This window comes from Heterodontus francisci, chromosome 13 (assembly GCF_036365525.1).
Source record: "Heterodontus francisci isolate sHetFra1 chromosome 13, sHetFra1.hap1, whole genome shotgun sequence".
NCBI lineage: Eukaryota > Metazoa > Chordata > Chondrichthyes > Heterodontiformes > Heterodontidae > Heterodontus > Heterodontus francisci.
This window is the reverse complement of record NC_090383.1, coordinates 100,097,381-100,116,354: the sequence shown is the minus strand read 5'-3', so window position 1 is coordinate 100,116,354 and position 18,974 is coordinate 100,097,381. Positions and strand designations below refer to the sequence as shown.

Here is an 18,974-nt window from a genome sequence, read left to right as displayed (position 1 = left end):
TCCTGTGAAATGCCTTGAGGCATTATGCTATATTAAAGGCACTATATAAATGGCAAGTTGTTGTTGTTGTTGTTGTTTCCCAGCAGCTGTACCGTTATGCAGAGAAATCCATGTGTGCCGGTCCTGAGGTCAGCTGATAGGAAGGTAAATCATTGCTTTAGGCAGTTGAGGATGTCTCCAGAATTTGCAGCTGGACGTGGAGAATTCTTTTATGATTTCCAGGCCTTTTTGGGGGAGACATTTGCTCCTCCTAGTGTTCCACAGCAGAACACAAATTTTTGGACCAACATCTGCAGAAAGACAGAGAAGCTGTAAAATGGTATTTCCCATGCACCCCTCCCCCCACCATGTTTTAGTTTTAGTTTTAGTTTAGTTTTAGAGATACAGCACTGAAACAGGCCCTTCGGCCCACCGAGTCTGTGCCGACCATCAACCACCCATTTATACTAATCCTACACTTATCCCCTATTCCTATCACATCCCCACCTGTCCCTATATATTTCCCTACCACCTACCTATACTAGGGGCAATTTATAATGGCCAATTAACCTATCAACCTGCAAGTCTTTGGCTTGTGGGAGGAAACCGGAGCACCCGGAGGAAACCCACGCAGACACAGGGAGAACTTGCAAACTCCGCACAGGCAGTACCCAGAATCGAACCCGGGTCCCTGGAGCTGTGAGGCTGCGGTGCTAACCACTGCGCCACTGTGCCGCCCCAAATGATGGGTAAGGAGAGGCCAGAGAAGATACAGAGGGTGAAAGTTATATAAGGACCTCTCAGAGGAGTAGTTTGTACGCAGACTGTGCTTTATTAAGGAAACAATTAAGCACATCTGCAGGAAACCTTGAAGCTGTGGTCCACCTCACACAAGTAAAGGTCATCACAGCCCTCAGTATCTACAGATGGGAACCTTTCCGAGCATCAACCAACAATTTCTGCTGTGCGGGCCAGGGAGCTGTCAGGGCCTGATTTTGACAGGCCGCAGGTGGTCTATACCAAAGGGCATCTAACTTTATGCAATATGGGTTGTCACCTGCAAAGCAAAGGGACATGGTTATTAAAATGGTATCAGCCCCCCAGAGTGTAGAGGGCCATTCATACCATGCATGTGGTGCTGAAGGCCCATAAGGCACTGCCACTTTCATAATCAGGAAATTCTTGCACTCTTTGAATGCACAGATCATCAGTAATTCCTCTCTTAGGACTCTCCACGTTAATGTCGAGCATCCGACAAGCTGCCACGATGCCTTCATTCTCCAACATTCAGCATTCACCAACTCTGCCATGAATTGCTGACGGCAATATCGACAATGAGAGTTTTTATTGTCGTAAAATGCCAATTTTGCCAATCCGGGAAATTCTACCCCAGGAGGGCTGCAAGAGGTTACAAAGATAGGCAGGCACAAGGAATGAAGGAATGTAAACATAAGGATAAGAATTTTAAATTAGAAGCATTGGGGCCAATCCAGGTCAGCGAGGACAGGAGTGAGGGGTGCGCAGGACTTGATGTGGGATACAGTACAAGCAGGAGATTTTGGTTAACTCGACGATTATAGAACATGCAGGATGGGTATTTGACCAAGACAGCATCAGTATAGAAACCAACAATGTGTCCAAACCTGCTGCGCAATGATGTATACTGAGTATGGCAAACACATTATTTGAAAGTGCATCAACATGCCGTGGTCTTGAATTCACAACCTGCGATATCTGTTGTTCTTTTCCTGGTTGGCTTACTTTCCCAGGGTATCATTGATGGAGCCCACATTGCTCTAATGGGCCCTTAATTGATGCAGCACTATATAGTAATAGAAAAGAGATCCATGTAATCAGTGTTCAGCTTGAGTGTGATCATCAGCGCTGCAAACATGTATCTTTATACCTATTTCCCTTCCCGCTCCTGGAATCCTTTCATTCTAAGGCAGTCTAGTGGGCTAAAGGGGTTAAATTATGTAGCCAGATTGCATAAGCTTGCATTCCCTTGAGTCTCGAAGATTAAGGAGTAATTGAGGTTTTACGGTGATTAAAGGATTTGACAGAGGAGATAGAACCTATTTCCTCTGGTGGGTTGAGTCCGGAACAAGGGGGCATAACCTTAAAATTAGAGCCAGGCCATTCAGGGGTGATGTGAAGAAGCACCTCATCACACAAAGTGTGGTGGAATCTGGAACTCTCTTCCCCCCCCCCCCCCACCCCCACCTCAAAAGAAAATGCTGTTGAGACTGCATCAATTGAAGATTTTGAAACCAAGATTGATAGATTTTTGTTAGGCAAGGGCATTAAGGATTACAGAATGAGGACAGATAGATGAAGTTAAGATATAGATCATCCCTGTTCTAATTGAATGGCAGAACAGGCTGGAGGCTCTGAATGACCTACTCCTGTACCTATGTTCTTAACCAAATTTCAGGATTCTGCCTGTACATCCAACTGATTGTTAGGGGCCAAGAATGCACTTTTCAGCAATTGCTGATGATCTTTGTTGTATGATCACTTCAAGAGTGATGGTCCTTTAAGAACTCAGTATGCTAATGAGCTAAGTACCAGGACATAGTCACGTGACTGGAGGCCATAGTCACTCTACAAATGTAACATCCTAGACAAAGGATGTTTGCTCTGTATTGTATATGCTAGTTTAGCTGTTAATAAACTATTTAGAGATCTTCAAAGAAACTGGAATCCACGTACCTCATTGTGTTGCGTAAGACAACACAAAAAACACATGACAATCTCTGTGCAGTTTCCAAAGCACAATACTGTAGAGAGGTACAGTGAGCCTAACCCTTGTATTAAATGTTATATTTATTTTGAATATCTTGGTTAATCCGGATTGTGCATATGCAATACCTCTCTGCCCTCTTTCCCCAATGTTTTATACAAGTCACTACCCCTGATTGTCGTAGCTCTGTTGGCACGTTGGGCTGGATTTTGTGTAAGAGGCAGGGCTCCTGATGCCAAGCCGAAACGGCAACGGGAACCCTGCCTCTGCATTTTCGTGGCCCCCAGAGTGATCCTGCAGTATTTTTAAATGTAAGTTTCAGGAGGCAGGATCACTGCTCCTTTAAAAACAGGGATCCTGCCTCCATGAGCTTTTAGCCAATCAGAGGGCCAGCAGCTCAGCTGTATTGGCAGCTCCACCGGGAGCAGTGGCCACTACTGGTATTGCAGAAGCCTTAGACCCAGGCCCAGCAGTGGATCCCCGGACTCAAGGTAAGTGAGGCTCGGTCACCAGGGCCAGTCCAGAAGGCCCCGGTGAGGGGGTGGTCTTGCAGTCCAGGGGGAGGGGGTCCTAGGGGAGTGAATTGTTTCCGGTGGGGGTCCTCTGTGGGTCACAAATTGCCCACGGAGGAGGGAACCCCCTCCCCAAGCTCACAGGGAGGGCACCTCATTTTCCAAGGTGTCCTCCCTGCAAGGCGGAGTTCCCCCATCACTCCCCGCCACTGGTAAGATCTCAGCGGCAGTGGGGCGAGAAGAAGCCCCTAATTGGCCAATAGGCCATTAAAGGGACTCAGTTTGCCCCGGGGCAGGAAGGCCATAGTCGGCCTCTCCCGGCCCCTGGGAAGATCGCTGGGTGATGGGCCGTTCACCTCGCCACCACCCCCCACTTTGTCGCCACCCATCGCGAATCTCCGTGGCCCCCCACCCCCGGCTCTGATCCTGCCTTGGGGGGGTGCCCATAAAATCCAGCCCACTGATTGAGATCAGCTAACTGAATAGAAACCAAAAATTAAACATGGAGGCTTCTGGTCTCTCTTGCTAGCCTATACAGCCAATTAACATCTTATATAGCTGGGTGTCAGTCTTGTTTGATAAGTGTCTTGGGGCATTTTACTACATTAAAGGCACTATAAAAATAAATATAAATGTAAATGTTGTTCTTGCTGGTCTTTTTGACTTAGCGTTGCATTTACCAACTGAGTAATTCATTGAAGTTTGTTTTGAGAACTGACAAGATCCTGAACTCCAACATTTTAATTCAAGAGTGAAACTTATGATCATGTGCACTTGCTGGTTGGTTGAGAACACGTTACACTAGGCTATTGTTAAAAATGTTTATTGTCTTATATTTCAGATACAGCTCTTCTGCCATGACTTGTTCAAATCATCAAAAGTTCTTCAGTGACTGTATGACACCAGTAAGTATCTATAAGCAAGACAGTTGGTATGATCTTAGTTCTTTGCTAGTGGGAAGCCCATGGTTTTAACTAATCCCACTCTTTCAGTGTGCTCATCGCACTTTACGTCCACAAAGGCCTTTTCAGACAATCTCAAGATTAACAGACCATCTTTAGGTGTTGCCTCCTGTTAATGATTCATTGTGGCCTGAAAGCAGAAACATAGGTCAGGATTTTGCAGCTCTCCCCACCCTCCCCCCTGCCCAAAGTTGGAGTTGGGGGTGGGGAGCACAGAGTATCGCGATGGGTGGCAGGGGGGAGGCGGTGGGGCAGACAGCCCATTGCCTCCCCGTCGCCCAGTGATCTTCCCGGGGGCAAGATAGGCCAATGATGATCTTCCCACCCAGAGGCCATTTGAGACCCCAAAGTGGCCTATTAACAGCCAATTAGGTGCCTCTTCCCACCGCCACTGGGATCTTACCAATGGTGGGAGGGGGTCCACCGCACGGGGAGGACACCTTGTAAAATGAGGCGCTCTACCTCCGGGCTTTCGGGGGTCCCTCCTCTGTGTGCAATTTGTGGCCCACGGAGGACCGCCACCGGGAGAAACTTTACTCCCTGGGGCCCTCCTCCTCCTGGACTGAATGACCACTCCCCATCACGCCCTTGCCGGGGCCTTCCAGACTGACCCCGTGGACTATGCCTCACTTACCTCTGTTCTGGGGTTCCAGCACTGAGCCAGGGTCCAAGGCCTCTGCAGTACCGGCAGTGGCCACTACTCCCACTGGTGCTGCTGATACTGCTGAGCTGCTGGCTCTCTGTTTGGCTGGCAGCTCTTGGAGGCAGGATCCCTGTTCCTTTAAAATCTGTCAAGGGATAGGGATCCCGCCTCCTAAAAACGTTGGTTCGTTCTGGGGAGGGGCACAAAAAGGCAGAAGCAGGGTTCCCCCTGCCTTTTCGGCCTGGCGCCGGCAGCCCCGCCTCCAGCACAAAATCCAGCCCATAATATGGGTGGCGTGGTTCTGAGGAAACATGAAACAATCATGTTAGTCAGGCATTTGTATACCCTAGTAGAGTCACTGGAAATGCTGACCCATTTAAAAAGAATTTATTTATACATTCTCAGGTAATACATCGCTGACAATGTATCACTCATCCCCAGTTGCCCCGAGTAGCTGGTGGTGGGCGGTAGAATAGGCAGCTGGGTATGAAAAATCTACAAAGCAGCTTATGGACTCATAAACAGCTGATAACTTTCCCACCCCATACAGCATGATAACTTTTTTGAACAGGAAAAGGCCATTAGGCCTAATAAACATGTATCTTATTTGGAGATGTGGCTGGTACCATTTTAAAAGAAGTCTAACTCTGGCCGCCAAAAGCGTCTACCTGCTTCTGTCAGAAAGCCCCTTTTTATACGTTAATGGGGTTCTCGGGCCCCAATAGCCTTTTGGACTTAGGGTACCTCCTATGCAGCCGACCTGCCTGGTATCCCTTCATTAAGATTCATTCATCCCTCCCCTCTAACACTTTAGATAGTGGAATTCTGATGGGGCATTTCAACAACTTACGTTTTCTTTAAAAGTCTTTTCTTAAATTGCTATTAGACTACTGGATCATCCAATATGTAACGCATGCATATTGTATATATTCCCACTATCATGCATGTATACACAATAGAAAAAAAGTCACAGTTAATCCAGTGCACTTTTTGTGTGATACTCAACTCATCGTCTCAAGTTGTCCTTTCAAGCAACAGATCTGTAACCACCGGCATATCACGATAGTATTACACAGCTAAAAATGTGCTTGCCAAATATAACCCAAGTTTAGAAGGACAACAGAGCTGAAATTCCGCAGATATTTGCTAGTCTCCTGCTGTAAGTCGCAAGTGGTTTTGCTGTTCCCTTGAGGGTTTCATTGGTAAAACAATGGGAGACTGAAGGACACCCCCCACAGAATTTCAGCCCCAACAACTTCCTTCAAGAGAACATAGGTCCAAAGTTTTACACACTCTCCATTATGAAGAAGGGCTTTTGGCCCATCGTGCCTCTGCTGGCTCTTTGAAAGTGCTATCCAGTTAGTTCCCCTTATGGAATGCTAGTGACAGCGGTGGGTACATGTCTATAGTAAATGTTCACACTGATCATAAGATTCAGCCTGACAAAAGTAGTTAATAGCCATTTCCAAAAGAACATACTGAATATATCAAGCTTCCTTTGTCTGTAATAGCTATTGTCACCAATGATACATTCCACCACCTATAACTAACTGAACTCTCCATTTATCTGGAATCCTTTCTAACCTTGTGCTATCCTTGTCAATCATCTTCCAGTGGATTTCATTTGAGAACATCGTTCTGAACTAGTTCAATGAATGGGAAGACAGATAATCAACCAGGTGGTTGATGAACTTTACAGCAAAGGCATTCTGAACATCGAAGAAAAAGATTTGATTCTGGGAACAGCACTATCTCAGGAGAAAGCGATGTTGATTCTTGGGTACATGGAGAACAAGGAGACAGCTGCATGCAATCTCATTTTGGACTACCTCAAGCACTACGACCAATATTTCTTTGAGGACCTGAAATGGACAAGTGGGTGAGAGCATTTCCAACACATAAAAATGAGAATGTAATCATTGCCAAGTCTAGTATTTTTACATGTATTAATATTTTAGTTTCCTACCAATTATTTTCTCTGTTTATATATTCACGCCATCACTAAGACCATCTATTGCAGGGTTGTCCAACCTTTTTGTACATTACAATTACAATTTTTGTCTTACATGGCTGGGGGGGGTGGGGGGGGTGGGGCTACTGAGACAATTTTGGAAAGATAAAGGCATTAATAATTTATCTTACTATTAATCAAAACATTGGCATCTTCCAGGATTACTACTCCATGGTCATTCTCTGGATTGTGACCTGAGAGAACACCCCTAGACTCTGATCATCTAAATTCTATTTCTTTGTCTGTCCCAATAGACTCTACTTCTTCTTACTTCCTGGCAGGAAAGCATGAAAAAATTCCCAACAAATTTTCATCTCCGCGTCCTATTGCACTTAGTTTCCTTTGCTGTCAATACTGTTTTTGCTTTGTTATTCTCTGCTATGTCCTAGTTTAACTTATTGAGCCATGTTTCACCTGCATGCACAAACTGACTGTTGCCCTGCACCGAAGATCTCCCACCTCTGTACTTTCCTCCCTCCTTGTCTCACGGTACTCCTCTCCTGTTCAGCCTCTGTTGTTTCTTCACCTCTCTTAGCCCCACAGCCTCATTTACTACCTCATCTCTCTGTTACCTCAGAAGCAGGTTACTCTGCTCCTCAACACCACCTGTTTCTCTTCAAAATATCTGCTTCCTCGGTTATGACTCCTTATCCACAACCTTACTGCAGAGGAGTGTGTCAACATTCCAGGCCTTATGTAATGATGGAAATGCTTCCCCCTCATAGACCACCCCTCCCAACCTATTTTCTCATTTTACTACATCCATCCTCCAAATCATGACAGTGACATGGCTAACATCTGAAATCCCACCTTGACCTAATCTCTTATTTTTCCACCTCTTAATCCACATTTGAACATGTCATTTTCTTGTAGACCTGCCCACGCCTACTCAAAAATTCTCCTTATCTATCATCTGTCTAAGCCCTGTTATTTTTCTGGCTGAAATAGCCTCTCTCACGCCCATGCTTAATCGCTGCAGTGAGCAACTCCTTATTTCAGTGATATCAATCTTCATCATAACTCCCCTTTTTTGTCCTCTTCAAAATCTCATTATCACAAAGGAGCTTGAGATCTCAGACAACCTTCTCATCTCTCTTTTCTATACATCCAGAAAGACTAAACTTATTCTTCTCGCACTTTCTTCTTAGTCCTTCTCCAAGTTCTCAACTTATAATCTTTGCTTCCTTTGATCTTCTGCATAACTGTCTTGCATCAGCTTTAAATGCTCTCAGCCTCACTACATTTCAGATCATCTCTCATCCTCACTACTCCACCAGTATAACAACTTGCTCTGTCATACCCTGTACATTTGCCATACTGCTCGCAACCTCTGTTTGACTCTGAGCTGAGCATCCAACCCCACATCCTCTCCATCACAAGGAACACCTACTTACAGCTTTGTAACAAATCCATGCCCATCTTTCCCTCAACTCCACAGCACTGAAATGGCCCTAATCAAAGTCACAAATGACATCCATTATGCATCATCCATCATCCTCTCAACATGTCTGCAGCCTTTGACACAGTTGACCACGCCATCCCCCTTTGTTGCCTTTCCTCCGTTATCCAGCTCGGAGGGACTGTCTTCACCTGGTTCCACAATAGTAGCCAGAGAATCTCCTGCAATGGCTTCTCTTCCTGTCCCCACACCATTTACAGACATGTGATCATCCCTGCCTAATCTTCCATTATGTAAAACATCTGCACCTCCAAATTCAAGCCTTTTCCTTGTTGTCTGTTACACCAATGTCCATCTGACAATTTAGGAGGAAGAATCACTCTGTGTACTGATATTGAAAATGCATTTATGCACATTTGCTTCATCAGTATTTCTAGCAATCCAGAAATACAATTTTTTTGACTTCGCTACAACCATAGACAAAAAGCTACCTTCATGAATGTATGTACAGTGTCAAAACACACAGAAACCAGAGCAATTCTTCCCTTATTATGGTAAAATGTGCTCTAACTACTTGCAAACTAAGTAACTAATTCATTTTTTCCATTTTGTCCACGAAGGCAAAATAACCAGCATCAAAAAATACACAGAGAAGGATGTCGAAATGATCGCAGAAGATTTAAGGAACCTCTATCTCTCTTCAGCTTTTCAAAAGTTTAATCCCCTTGGTGAGGAAATAGACATCATTTTCGATTTAGAAACCACATTCTCTAATGCTGTGTTCTGGAAAAAAAATACAAACAACCGCACGATAGGCCAACTAATGTTCCAGGATCTATTGGGTGAACTAAGGAACCTCACAGTGATTGAAGGTGAAGCTGGCAAAGGCAACTCTTCTGAAGAGGATTGCATCTCTCTGGGCTTCTGGAAAGCACCTCTCACTCAATTGTTTTAAATTGGTTTTCTTTATTAGCCTCAGGAGTATGCAGAAGGTTCTGTATGAAAGCATCTGTGAACAGTTGCTTAGGGAACTATATAACCTGGATAGTTTGATGTTCATGAAAACTATAGGGCTCCTGGAACAAAATGTGCTCTTCTGTTTGGATGGTTTTGATGAGTTTAAGCCCCAGGACTACCTTGAGACTGCCAGGCTTTTCACAAAGAATGCCCAGTACACGCAATGTTGGTTTTAATAACACAGACTGAGTCCCTGAGCCAGGTTCGAAGCTATGCTGATCTCTTAGTGAAAATAGGAAACCTAAGTTACAACAGTGCTCAAATGCTGATTGAAAATGTACTGGAGGAATCCTTGGCCAAGAGTTTGTTGAACCAACTTGAGCAATCATGCACGATGAAGGAGATGACGAAGACTCCACTCTTCATAGTAATCGCATGCGCCATTCAAATGGGAGATGATAACTTCATTCCAAAGACACAAACAGCATTGTTCCATACCTTGCACAAGCTAATGATCAATAAAAATCACTACAAAACCAGAGACTTGCCAGAAGAATAGGTCATTGAGAGCATAAAGCATTGTGGAGACTTGGCTTTGGATGGATTCTTTAAGTCTAAATTTGATTTTAATATAGCAGACTGTCATTTCAGAAGGAGGAAAGGCTGCTGTTGGCTGCAGGCCTCCTGAATAAATATGCTGTGCAAAGACTTCAGCCATTTTACCGAATCTTCCACAAATCTTTTCAGGAGTACACAGCAGGCAGGAGATTACATGAACTGCCGACATCTAGCTCAGCGACAGAGGTTTCCAAAGGGCAGATGTACTTACAGAAAATAAGTACTATTTCACACATCACCTTCAAATACCAGAATCTACTTCTGTTAACCTGTGAATCATCCAAAGATGCTGCAGCTGAAGTAATCAAGCACATTACAAATGTTAAGGACCATGGAACACTCTTACAGTTTATAGATGAATACCAGGAGATTGTGAATGAAGAAACACAGATGCAAAGTTCAGAGGAAGTGGAGAAACTTAAACTTGAACGTTGCCTGACCTTTGTCGATGAAAGCCGTTCTGAATCTGCTCTAGCTACAGAGTTTGAGATCTTTCTTCAGGGCAAAATACTCCATATCAATTCTCATTATAATGCAGATTACCTCTTCTACTTCTTTGAACATTTGCCAACCTGTTTAAGAGCTTTAGATCTCATTCAGCTTGGGTTTTCTGGAAACTCCTCTTCTTCAAATGGAAATGAAATCAAAAAACCTGAGAGTGAAAATCAATTGCAGCCTGTAACTCAGACCCTAATACCTGAACCAGCCATTAAACTTTTCTATGAAACACCCTGGAATCAGACTTTTAACATATTGCAAGTCACCTTGAGAGATTCTCCAGGCATGAAGCCAAAGGAGATCAAATGCATTGGGAAAATCTGTTGCTCTGCCTTGTCTTTAATGCTACATATAAGCAAGAGTGAAGGAATCACAGGAAAACTCCATAAAATTCTGAATACTTGTGCACAGAATGTTCAGGATCTAATTATTGAATTCACACCATTAATTGAGGAAGATGAACAACAGATAGTAAAGATGTCCCAATTGAAAACATTGCAGTTGAATGATCTCCAAATAGAACAAAGAGAAGGTAATCCAGCAAACAGATTGTTCTGCGAGTCTTCTCCCTTCCTCTCCTGAAGATGCTTACACATGCCTGGGTATGGCTCCACGGGCACTGGAAACTCTGGTTCCTTTGCAAGTGGCTATTTTTCATGTGTGAAATTAGACTTAGAGATTTTCAGGAGGCTGTTTGACTATGGGGCATCTTCTCCTATTCCAGTATCCACTCATGAGCACTTTCCAGCAAGGGTCTGATAACAATTAGGAACAGGTATGGGATATAATCAGCAACAGGAATCTGGATGAGGTTTTTCCCCTTAATAACTGGGTGATTCAGAAAATATAGAAGCATCTATTTTTTTAAAATTCGTTCATGGAATGTGGGCGTCACCGGCTAGGCCAGCATTTGTTGCCCATCCCTAATTGCCCTTGAACTGAGTGGCTTGCTGGACCATTTCAGAGGGCATTTAAGAGTCAACCACCTTGCTGTGGGTCTGGAGTCACATGTAGGCCAGACCAGGTAAGGAAGGCAGATTTCCTTCCCTAAAGGACATTAGTGAACCAGATGGGTTTATACAACAAGCGACAGTGGTTTCATGGTCAGCATTAGACCAACTTTTAATTCCAGATTTTTATTAATTGAATTCGAATTTCACCATCTCCCGTCGTGGGATTCGAACTCACGTCCCCAGAGCATTGGCCTGGGCCTCTGGATTACTTGTCCAGTGACATTACCACTGCGCCACCGCCTCCCCATCTATTATGCAAATTGCAACCTGCAAAGTTGTTTTCTAGATATCTGACAATGTAAGTACCATTATAAAACAGTTAGTTAAAAGGGGCAGCTGTAATTGATTGAACATTTATAATTTTGATCTTATTCCTATGATTTTTGATATTGAGCAAGTATTAATTGCAGCTGAGATGTGATTTGAGTGTAATATAGGCATCATATATAAAGTAACACCACAGCACAAAGTGTCCCCACCATCGGAACTATTTCTGAACTCTTTCTTTCTTCCCACTTTTTCTTTCAGGAGGATTCATTGATGGGATGCATTGCTTGAAAAACATTGAAAAACTACTACGAGAAAATGTGAAAATGAATGACACTGATGTTAAAAAAAAAAGGTATTGGCGCATTTGCTTAATCAAAATGATTTTTAGTGGTCCAAAGAATTATATTGTTGTTATCCTGTCCAGTAATTTTAGTGCGGTTTTAGGAATTTGTTACTCAAACCAAAATTTTATTGGTCACGAAGGGCTACAGCAGCATTAGTCAACTTGATCCAGTTTTGCATGCGGTGGACATTATAGCGACTAACAGCAAATAACATTCAACATTTCAAAGGATGGCAATCATGGGTCACCTTGTTTATTTCTGAACCACCCACTATTCATGTACATAGCTGGTGTCAGACTGTTTCAGAATGAAGCACGGAATCAAGAACGGCAATGTTTATCAGTGTATTGTTGACTGAAACCTTAGTTGACGCATGTGAACAGGTTAAATCTGTGTTGGCTCCACACAGTCAAACAGAAACATTCGAATTGTCAAATAATTTCTCAGTTCCTTCCTGCATAGAACTTAATGTAATGCAATTGTACATCATTTACAAAGGAATAGATGTAAAAAGATCTGGTGTATCTATTATATAAATTGCAACCAGAAAAGTTGATTTTTGACTATCAAAATACAATGGTCAACCCATCCTCCAGTTCAACTACTTTGCCTCCACTGAGACGTGTATTAGTAGATGCTCAGTGTTGGAGCAGAAGCTTTCTCAGCTCCAGGATAACATTATACCTCAGAGGCCAAGGTACAAACTTCCTTCCTGCCCTTGAGCCAGAGGTAGACTCCGAATGCATGTGGATGAATGAAGCAAGTGCACATCTCTGAAATTTGAAGTGCTGCTTTGTATGCATGTCGAAAAATGTAATGGGGTTTTTTTTGAAGTCAGAATACCACTGTGTGGATCAAATGTAAGACAGCTTGAATCCTAAAAAGGGTATTCAGTCCCTCCATCCTACTAGCTCCACAGACTACATTAGTCTGCTGTATCATGGATTACACCCCATCCATTTAATCTCTTGAGATAAAGTGCTCCCTGTTCCCAAATATCAAGTAAAAGTCTAGAATATCTCCACATTTCCACTTTTCAGCCTTTTTCTAGAGTTTCACAGACAACATTTCATCCTTGTCCCAGCAGCACAAGCAACTTGGTGTAATATTAACTTTCAGTGATAGGGTAAAATGAGCAATATAGGATCGGCCACTCATTATACGCACTGCCTGATTTTTTTTTCATTACGGACAGTCGATCTGATGTCACCCATTTGACATTATCGCCAAAGGTTAAAGTTACCCACTTTCTTGAATCCCATGGAGCATTTGATCTTTTCAATCTAACTCCCCCATCATCATTACCTATATTTCATCAGGCCAATGTTAACCCTATCCTCCCGACGGAAGACAGGTGGGTGGGGGGGTGGGGGGGGGGGAGCAGTTAAAATCACTGATGGATCTTGCCTACTAAGCATGTGCTGTATTTCTACAGGTTCCTAACTTAACCTGGTGTTCCAAGCAAGCAAGAGGCACACCCACTAGAAGCCAGAGGGGTCCTTCTTTTAATATGCAGATTGAATTCCAATAACGTCATTAGGGCCTGACTGCAATTTTAACTGGAGGTACATGGAGTGAAGCCAATCCTTAGGTCCCTGGCAACAATCACCTGCCACCTGACAAGCCACTCCTGCCTGCTGGCCAGCTACTTTTGGCCGCTGGTGTCGGATGGAAGATTCGGATGAGAAATAGAAATCTCTCAGAATGCACAATGCCAAGGTTGGGTTGGTTTCTCATTGGTCTCAGCTCCCATTGGCAATAGTCCCACCCCATGTTAAAATTGGGGCTTATAAGTTAGGCAGAGGCACTGTATGTGCCTTATTCTCATCAGTTCTTGAAGGATAACACAATGGCAGTAAATCTGAAAACTCAGTGCCAGTGTTGAATTACGGGCAGCTTTTTATTGTTGTCTTATGTCTGCTGGAGTTAAAGTGTTGCTTTTTCTTAACTTATTTTGCATTTTCTTTTTTAAAAAAACAAGCCGAAAGCCTGAAGAACTTCAGCTGTATCTCAGTGTTCCATCTATCCCAGCTGGCAGGTCTTGGAAGTGGAATTGAGCAACTTGTGGCAGAATTAAGTAGTGGCATCTGCAGCCTCCAAGAAATTAAACTGGCCGCCTGCTGTCTGACAGAAAGAGCTGTCATAACACTTGGTCCATAGTTTTTTTTATTGTGTTTCTTCCCTATTTCCGTTAATATTTGAATATTCACATTCAAGTAGTAAGTCCTAATGGAATCTTCAAGGAAGACTGGCTTGGAGGAGTTGCTGTGGCTTTCATTCCAATTTTGTCCTTTCATTCCTTCCTCCCTTCCTTAAATTGGCAACTCTTGCTTGGTAGTAGCATCATTCTCGCTGCTAAGTCCATGGTCATTCTTCACATGTTAACACGGGAAGTGAAGGGTGGACATTCGTCTGGAGTTACATGGGCTCCCTGGCTTAATTCCAGTAGGCAGTGTAATAAAATTAGGCAGAGAACCGTTTAGCCAACTCCCTGCAATATAAATTGTCCTCCTTTTCAAGAAGATATTCCTGCCTGTTTCAGTTATTGCATTGTCTCTTTTAATTCGCAGCTCAAAATCTCCACAATTTACAAACATTGACAGTACTTGCTTTATCAGGAAATAATCTAGCAGAGGAAGCAGTCAACGCAGTCAGTCAACTAGGTAAGCAAGACAATTAATTCATCACATTTTCAATTAGGTGGCTGATCTCTTGTGGCATTGCTCACAGATTAGTCTGAGATTGGAGAATGGTTGCTAAATATGGATGGAGCTATGATTAACATGGCTTGTTTATTTCAAGCCCATAGTCATGTACTCCATCTGGGGAAGTGGTTAAAATTGGTTTATCCTGAGGTCAGTTGGAGGCTAATTATAGAATCATAGATTAGTACAGCACAGAAAGGGGTCATTCGGCCCATTAAGTCTGCGCTGGCTCTTTTGAACAGCAATCCAGTTCGTCCAACTCCCCACTCCTTCACCATATCATTGCTGAGTGAAATTTCTGTAGATTGGAAGCTGCCAATAAATCTCTGGCTCCTGTCCTTGGAGAGAGGAGATGTCAGGAAAGCAAGCTGGAAGTCACTGGGTTTCTTCCTCTCTTTCTCTGCTATAATTTTAAGATTCCGAAGTTTGATGATTTGAGGTGTGATGTCTGAAATATGGTGCATGCATGTATAGTTTTTATAGTTGGCATATTTGTATATAAACTGGAGATGTGTAACAAAATCTTTACTTTTTTTCCTGCAGTTGACCAGCTAACAGTTGTCTCAGATTTAAAGGTGCTGATGTTGCCTTTTGGACACAATGTCAACAGTTGCCTTGGAAAACTGGCAATCCAGCTGAAAAGCCTAACAAATGTGACAAAGCTAGGTCTGCAGAAATGGAGTCTGACTGACCTAGACCTTAACTTACTGGGTAAGTTAAATTCCCAGGGCCCAAACTTCCAAACAGGCTTTCATGGTCTAAAGTACTGTGTATCATGAATCAGTATCAAAAGATAAACCTGAAGGATGAAAGAACTAATGTTTGGATTAGAGATACAGCACTGAAACAGGCCCTTCGGCCCACCGAGTCTGTGCCGAACATCAACCACCCATTTATACTAATCCTACACTAATCCCATATTCCTACCAAACATCCCCACCTGTCCCTATATTTCCCTACCACCTACCTATACTAGTGACAATTTATAATGGCCAATTTTACCTATCAACCTGCAAGTCTTTTGGCTTGTGGGAGGAAACCGGAGCACCCGGAGAAAACCCACGCAGACACAGGGAGAACTTGCAAACTCCACACAGGCAGTACCCGGAATCGAACCCGGGTCCCTGGAGCTATGAGGCTGCAGTGCTAACCACTGCGCCACTGTGCCAATGTAGCCATTGTTAACTAAAAAAAGTGCAATGAAGTTAACACACATCAAAACGTATACCAATTCATCAATAATTGGAGCATGTTTCAGTGTTAACGTAAAAAAGGAAAAAAAAGACTTGCATTTATTTGGCGCCTATCATGACCATAGGCTATCACAAAGCACTTTACAGCCAAAGAAGTACTTTTGCAGTGTAGTCACTATGTAATGTAGGAAATGTGGCAGCCAATTTGTGCACAGCAAGCTCCCACAAACAGCAATGCGATAATGACCAGATAATCTGTTTTTGTTATGTAGATTGAGGGATAAATACTGGACGAGCCATCTGGTATAACTCCCCTGCTCTTTATTGTATTCCATATTTTAGAAGTTTGTCATTTACATCTGTTAATGGAAACAAGGTGACAAATTGCCTCTAGGATGGGCAGGAAGTTATATTGGGTTGGAGCAATTGGTGAGTAGAATTCCCCAGGAATCAGATTGACAATTTGGATTCTGAAGCATTTAGGCAATTTGGTTAAATTTTCAGATGATACCAACATGGGAGAAGCAGCTGAATCTGAGGAGACAGATTGGAAACTTCAAAATGAGTTAATCAATTTTTGACAAATTATTCTCGTGTAAAGCACCTTGGGCCTTTTCCTACAACAACAATTTGCATTAATATAACACTTTTAAACATATGCAATGTCCCAAGCATTTCACAGAAATGTTATCAAACAAAATTTGACACCGAGCTACATAATAGATATTAGGAGAGATGACCAAATGCTTGGTCAAAGAGATAAGTTTTAAGGAGTGTCTTAAGGGAGGAGAAAGATAAGAAGGAAGACAGAGAGGTGTAGGGAATGAATTCCAAAGCTTAGTGCCTCAGCAGCTGAAGGCACGGCCACCAATAGTGGAGTGATTAAAATAAAAGCAAAATACTGCGGATGCTGGAAATCTGAAATAAAAATCGAAAGTGCTGGAAATACTTAGCAGATCTGGCAGCATCTGTGGAGAGAGAAGCAGAGTTAATGTTTCAGATCAGTGATCCTTTCATCAGAACAGGCAAAGGTTAGAAATGTAATAGGTTTTAAGAAAATAAAGTGCAGGTGGGGGAAAAGAGAACAAAAGGGAAGGTGTGTGATAGAATAGAGGGCCAGAGAGATTAACTAACAAGGAGATCATGGGGCAAAGGTAAAGAGTGTGCTAATGGTGTGGTGAAAGACAAAGCATTAGTGCAGAGAGAGTGTTAATGACAGAATAATGAGCAGCCCTAGCCAAAAGCACAAACATGAAAAAATCAGTAGGCAGGCACATGGAGTGATTAAAATTGGGGATGCTCAAGCAGACAGAATTGGAGAAGCCCAAATATCTCGCAGGGTTGTAGGGGTGGGAGGTTACAGAAATAGGAAGAGGTGAGGCTATGGAGGAAAGCAAGGATGAGAATTTTTAAACTGAGGCATTGCTGAATCAGGAGCCAATGTAGGTCAACATTTTCTATTTTGGTTTCAGATTCCTAGCAGACTTATCATTTTATCTACTACTTGTTGAATTTCTTTTCCTCAGCTTCCTTGGTCATCAACAGACATCTGGAAAACCTTCAGTGTTTGGACCTGGCAGAGAATTCTGTGACCACCAAAGGCTGGATTGCATTTTTTGGAGCCCTGAGATCCAGTGAAACAGGCGGCCTTTTCAGGTTGACATCCTTAGATTTTAGCAGCCAGATGGAATTACATCCTGAAGCACTCCTGGTGAAAGAGTTTGTTCAGTGGATAGTAAGCCTCCATTTCATCCAGGAAGCTGTACTAATGAAATGGATGTTTGATGAAAATGACCTGAATATGAGTAAGAATGCAAAAACAACCCAAAAAAGAGAATTTCAGTTAAGGCTTACAGAAACATGCAAGTGACAGAACAAGTCATGATCAGGAAGTGGATTTGAAGTGTCTGTCAATTTTGTTCTGCTTTACTGTAAAAAAGAACTATTTTTTCACTAATTAAAATGTTGTCTTTTTATTATAATTTAAATAAATTATTGGGTCTAAATGGGCCTTAGGAACATAGGAAGGCACGTATGAACAGGAGTAGGCCATTCGTCCCCGCAAGCCTGTTATACCAGGGCTGATCTGTATTTAACTCCATCTACCTGCTTTGTTCCATAACCCTTAATACACTTACATGACAAAAATCTTTCAGTCTCAGTTTTGTAACTTTCAATTGACTTAGCCTCAACAGCTTTTGGGGGACAGAGTTCCAGATGACCACTACCCATTGTGTGGAGAAATGCCACCTGACATCAACCCTGAATGGCCTAGTTCTAATTTTAAAGAATTGCCCCCCTCGTTTTGGACTCTCCCACCGGAGGAAATAGTTTCTCTCCGTTCACCCTGTCAACTCCTTGAAACATCTCAATTAGATCTCCCCTTAATCTTGTAAACTAAAGGGAATACAAACCTAGTTTATGCAACTTGTTCTCATAATTTAACCTTAGGTACGGGCTGTGAATTTTGACAGTGTTTCAGTCCCACACTGGGCACAAGACAGGCTTCAGGTAGCGATAGCCTGATGTATATGTACATCAGACACTCCGCTCTACAATGTCAACAACATGTTGATCGCAGCAAATCCTTCCATTTAGAGAGATCTGTTCCCTGCAATTAGGAATTTTCCAAAAACTTTTTGTGTAGGATAAGCATTCAGTGTACATTTTTTTGACAAATCAGATCCACAGCACTCTGTTCTGAAGTAGGGTGGCTGGAGCCATTGGGCCCCAGGGGTCGACTGCAGGAGGAGATGCGACCAACTATAGAAGAATGGGGAGAACTGCGTGAATAAGAAGATAGGTGATAAAAATGTCCCCTTCTTGAGGCACCTGCAGTCGTGTGGTTCCTCTCTACCAGGTAAAGAATATGATAAAATGTGAATTGGAGCACCAACTTAGGACTGCAAAGAACTGAGGGCCAGTGATTGTGTGCTCCAGGTGGGGGAATGTGCATTTGTAAGTCGACCCTCACGTACAAAACAGCGAGATGTAGTAGAATTGGGAGCGTGCAGGGAGCATTGCAAGCAGCAATAGAGCACCCAGTGGGACATTCCTGGGGGAGCCCCTGTTGAAAAAACTGTGTACCACAACTTACATACTGTGGGGTGCAATTTCTGCTTTGGGT

At 43.0% G+C, this 18,974-nt stretch overlaps 1 pseudogene; it reads left to right on the top strand.

Annotated features, from left to right (window-relative positions):
• The first annotated feature begins 1,412 nt into the window (after window positions 1–1,412).
• Window positions 1,413–17,717, top strand: LOC137376726 (NLR family CARD domain-containing protein 4-like; annotated as a pseudogene).
• Window positions 17,718–18,974: the final 1,257 nt, after the last annotated feature.